Source organism: Triticum urartu, chromosome 6 (assembly GCF_003073215.2).
Source record: "Triticum urartu cultivar G1812 chromosome 6, Tu2.1, whole genome shotgun sequence".
In the NCBI taxonomy this organism is placed as follows: domain Eukaryota; kingdom Viridiplantae; phylum Streptophyta; class Magnoliopsida; order Poales; family Poaceae; genus Triticum; species Triticum urartu.
The window spans coordinates 325012262-325017813 of record NC_053027.1 but is presented as its reverse complement, the minus strand read 5'-3'; positions in this window follow the sequence as shown (position 1 = coordinate 325017813).

Here is a 5552-nt window from a genome sequence, read left to right as displayed (position 1 = left end):
ACAGCAGGCTCGAAGATACCAAGGTAGAGAAGTAAGGGCCAAAACCTATAACATTGGCGAGTTAGTTCAACGCTTGCCAGAGAAGAAAAATGACAAACTCAAGCCCAAATAGGAGGGTCCCTTCATTATTGACCAAGTTATGACTGGTGGAGCGTACTGTCTGCGGGATGCATCGGATAATCGACTCGAGCCGAACCCATGGAACGCAGCCAAACTCGGAAGATTTTACGCCTAGCGCCGGACTCTGTGTTCGTCTCCTTCCTCTGTCCACTTTTTACTATCTGTCTTTTATTTCTCTCCTTCTCCCCTTCCTTTCTCTCATAGCCTTTAAGGGCCAATTTGTGCCTTATTTGCGCACAACGGACGCGCTATCCACGCTCATTATACCTGGGGGCTTCTCTCACAGAAGCTTATTTGTCTATACGAGCTTCATCCCCAGCACACTCATTCTTCCGCATGTACCTTTTATTCACCATTATATGCATCAATATGACTTATGTTTTGGCCAAGCTGGGTTGCCTGGCTCTTGTAATTATGCACTATGTTCCTGTTAATTCGGCTAGGGCATAAGGGGAGCACCTCTGCGATTGTTACTGCCGGGTCAGCCGGATGTGTACCTCAGACTGGGTGAAGCCGAAAGCTAGCGTTCTTAAGGGCATATTCGTTCGGTGAAGAAAAGATGATTTTTTACTTATTTATATATGTGCCCCACATGCTCTTTTTCTGCGTCTCCTTTCGCAGTCCGGACATGCACTTTAGGGCATGCGAACCCAGGGAAAGGAACCCCTAACGGAACTATTCTCCCTGGAAGATGTTTCTTACTAACCATGTAATATAACATAACTAGTTGGGCACTTGTCTGTTCAAGCACTAATGACCCCTATGCCTGGTTTCCATGCATGCCCCGGTTCTTACATAACCGAGAGGGTATTCGGATACACTCTGGACTATCGGGTCCCGAGGTTGAAGCGGAAAGGTCCACCATGACAAATGATCTACGATCCAGCTAGAAGGCATTATACATGTCAATTTAATTACATAGTCAATTTGACTGGTTAAATTCCTCTTCTATACCATCCAACAAGCTGTCTAGTCTATAGTCCTGTTGGGAATACTTTGCGGCCAATTCTACTTGCCCGTACACTAAGCTCACGGGGATCTCTTTCCCATCGGGCCCCACAGGTCCGACCTCGGCCATGTGATTTGGGTCAGCCTTGGTATACCGTGTCTTCACCATGGCCCAGGCTTCCCTGGCACCTTGACGGAAGGCCAATATCTTCCATAATCGGAAGCACCGCCGCGCTTCCTTAAGCTTCTCCACAAGCTCTCCAAGACCTTCAGGCAGGGAGTCGGATGGCCATAAGGCCTGGGTAACACCTCACATCACCTGCTGAACTTGTTTTTGCAGTTGCGATAGCTCTGGTAGAAGATCACCCGCAGACCCGGGCATCTCATCCGCGGGACGACCCGTCAGCATACCTACAGACATAACTCTATTAGCAGGCTTCTTCGCCGAACTCTTTTTAACAAGTTCGTTCAAGCAATTACTGAAAATGCCGCGTCGAAGCCGCTGATTCTCCTTCACAGAGTCCGACAGTTGGGCACGAACGTCCTTCAGTTCCATGCCCAGCTGGGTGTTGGCATCCTGGAGATTATTTTTCTCCTATCTAACCCTCGTAAGCATGATCTCGCTGGCCTTTAGCCGGCATAAAAGATGTTGCTCATCCGGATTTCCTCCAGCGTCATATGTTATATTTGTTGTCAGATGTGCTCATAGGTCGCACTCTACATGGTATCTATCATTTTAAATATGTGTTACCAGAGGGGGTCTTCTTGGACTTCTCTTCGGCGGCCAGTGTGGCCTGAAGTTTGGCCTTACACTCTTCAAGCTCATGGGACAATTTGGTATTCTTTTCTATAAGAACCTGCATAACAAATTATCCTTAAATCAGTTAGTCTAACAGTTTCAAGTCTCAGGGGCTACTACTATATATAATCATCAAATTCTCTCACTCGTATATCCTTTACATATTGGTCCGTGGCTCTGGCTAGACCATTCTGAGCAGCACGGAGGTACGCGTCTCCCGAGTTGAAGGCGTCAAATGCCTCTTGGGAGAATCAAGCGTCACGGAGAATGCCTCGGCTACGCCTATGGTTCATGGCGCTCTCCACCTTGGAATTTGTGGCGGACATTCTGTCCGCATCCTCTGTCGAAGGAGCATCCGGCGTGCGCCTCATATTCGCTCCCACTTCCGGGTCCGGCCTTGGAGCCTGACTGGTGGAGGCATGATTGGCGACCTCTCCGGATATAGTCTGGCGAGCGTTCTTCTTCCTAAGAAAGCACGAGTGTTAATATGCCTTTAAAAATGATACCATGGAGTGAGGTGGCGTGCCATACTACTGCGCCGGTGTCTCAGTCCGGACTGCATTTCTTTTCGGCCTGCCCGGCCTCGCAGCCCCTTGCTGGCTAGTCATCGCGGGCTCGGCATGACGTCCCGAGGGCCTCCCCTGTAAAACACCATTGGTATACGGTAAGAAAAGTGCACAAGGATGAATCCTTTTCAAAATGTTGGGACTTTGGTCTCAGTTACCTGCGAAGCTGGGAGCAGCCCAGGGTAGTCGGCCGTAATGGCCACCAAGGCCTCGTCGCTGCTTAATTGGTAAAACACCCTATCAATTAGTTCCACAGATATGTCCGGATCCTCTTGGGAGGCCGGGTCGAGGGATCGCTCCGGATCCTCTAGTTGTGGAGGCACATTGTTGATCTCCCTTACAGCCTTACGCAGCTCCTGCGTTGAAATCGCAAGGTAAAATACTTAACTATGGGAATATGGGAACGGATGGACATGAAAGGTGTTGACTTACCCAGCTCGGAGGATTATACATAGAAAATCCACCCTGTGTATTGACGCAGAGGAATTCCTCCTCTTCTCCCTTATACAAATCAAACAAGATTTTTGCTAGAGTAGCCGTCGAGTACGGCCCCTTGTGGCCGCAGCGGGTGGCGTCATCCTCCCCATTGAAATCCCACATGGGGTGGCCTCTATATTGAAGCGGCTGCACCCCCCGCATAATGCACATTGCCATGACTTCGATCATGGTCAGTCTGGATTGAGCCAACAACTTTATCCGGCTCATCAGGTAAAGGAAGTCTCCATCATCTTCTTCCTGGGGGCTCCGTGGGCGCCATCTCAGGCATTTCTTCAAAGGAGCATTATCGAACTCAGGAAGGCCGACCTGAATAGGATCCGGAAGGGGAACGTCTTCTATATAAAACCACTCTGAAGGCCAGTCTTCGAATGCCTTCTTCGGGGTTCCGGATAGATACCCGGTCTCGGCGATGCGCCATACTTCGGCTCCGCCCACTTGATATATTGACCCCCTCTGAGAACGGGGCACAAGGCAAAGCAACTTCTTCCACAGTGCGAAATGAGCCTCGCAACCCAAAAACAGCTCGCAAAGGGCGACGTAGCCCACGATATGTAGTATGGATGCAGGGGTAAGGCTGTGCAACTGGAGGCCGTAGAACTCTAGGAGCCCCCGGAGAAACGGATGAATTGGAAATCCGAGTCCTCTTATCGAATACGGGACAAGGCATACCTGCTCTCCCTTAGAGGGATTGGGAAAGCTCTCCTCTTGCTCTTCGCCATTGTAGGTGGCGATCCCGGCTCGAACCGGGACCATATACGCTGGGGGGAGAAATCCCTAGGTCTGAAGCTTCACTAGTTTGTTGTGTGGGACGGAACACCTCTCCCAATCTCCAGGCTTGGGGCTAGGGGAACGAGAGGAGGAGCTGCGTCGATCGGCCATGATGGAATGGATTTCTTTCGGGTGCGGTCTGATGAATGCTCGCTAAGGGAGGATGGTGTGGTTTGGATCTGAATCCCGTCTCTTTAATAGACAACTCATTTGCATAGCTAGGGGGTAAATGTAAAAACACCCTGGCTCTTCACATTCGCTTGACACGTGGAAGGTGGCCATTATTGGGCGTAGAAGCCAAGGAGCGCAGCATTTACAAGAAGCCGGACGCTATTTAACAGGTATTCGGGATTTGGAGAAGAACCCGCCTTGCAATGCCGAAGACAATCTGCGCGCTGGACTCATCGTCATTGAAGCCTGGTTCGGGGGCTACTGAGGGAGTCCTGGATTAGGGGGTATCCGGATAGCCGGACTATAACCTTTGGCCGGACTGTTGGACTATGAAGATACAAGATTGAAGACTTCGTCCCGTGTCCGGATGGGACTCTCCTTGGCATGGAAGGCAAGCTTGGCAATACGGATATGTAGATCTCCTTCCTTGTAACCGACTCTGTGTAACCCTAGCCCCCCTCCGGTGTCTATATAAACCGGAGGGTTTAGTCCGTAGTACACAATAACAACAATCATACCATAGGCTAGCTTCTAGGGTTTAGCCTCTCCGATCTCGTGGTAGATCAACTCTTGTAATACTCATATCATCAAGAATAAATCAAGCAGGATGTTGGGTTTTACCTCCATCAAGAGGGCGCGAACCTGGGTAAAACATCGTGTCCCCTGCCTCCTGTTACCATCCGCCTTACGCACAGTTCGGGACCCCCTACCCGAGATCCGCCGGTTTTGACACCGGCACCCGTGATCCGACATTTGGCGCGCTAGGTAGGCGTGTGTCGAAGCTTCCCTTCTGTCGACCGGTGCTTCGTCGCTCTGTCGTCGCTATGGCGGACGCTCGCCGCACTCGAGCTGAGCGCCGGACTTCCCTCACTACCCGTGTTGCCCAGACGGCTCCCGTCAGCGGGCCTCCTCGTCGTTCCCCGTCGCCTGCCACCAATGCCGCAAGTGGCCCGGCAGGGAACGAGCAGCAAGCATCCTCGCTGAACCCGTCGGTGCGGCAGGATGGCCCCACCGCCACCCCAGCATTGACCCCGATCGGTTCCTCGTCCCATGCACGTCGCTCTCCCGTGGACGCGCAGGCTGCGCTCCTCATGGCGAAGGAGCTCCTGCGCTACCGCCCAATCGACGACCTCTACATGGACTGGCTCGAACGTGTCACCGAGCTCGTCCACGCCGCAGGGGGATCCCTAGCGCCATCCCCCTCTCTGCCTCGCCCTCCTCCAGCCATAGGCAACGTGGCTCGTGGAGTGCCTCCACCACCTCTGCCCCAAGACGGTGCCTTGGTGCCAAGGCGCGTGGCCCCACGGCACGATCCACCACGCCCGGTGACCACGCGCGAAGAGAGAAGCTGCCAAGAGATTCCTCAGCCACGGAAAGCTGGACCTGCGCTCCCCGCATCACCTCAACAAGCCCGCGCGCTACCCACGTGGTGGCGCGCGGGCCTCATCAAGTCCAAGATCCACCTCCGAGACGGGCCCCGGCGACCACGGGCGACTGCCACGCTGAGGGAGTCCTGGATTAGGGGGTGTTCGGATAGCCGGACTAAACCATCAGCCGGACTCCTGGACTATGAAGATATAAGATTAAAGACTCTGTCCCGTGTCCGGAAGGGACTTTCCTTGGCGTGGAAGGCAAGCTTGGCGATACGGATATGAAGATCTCCTACCATTGTAACCGACTTT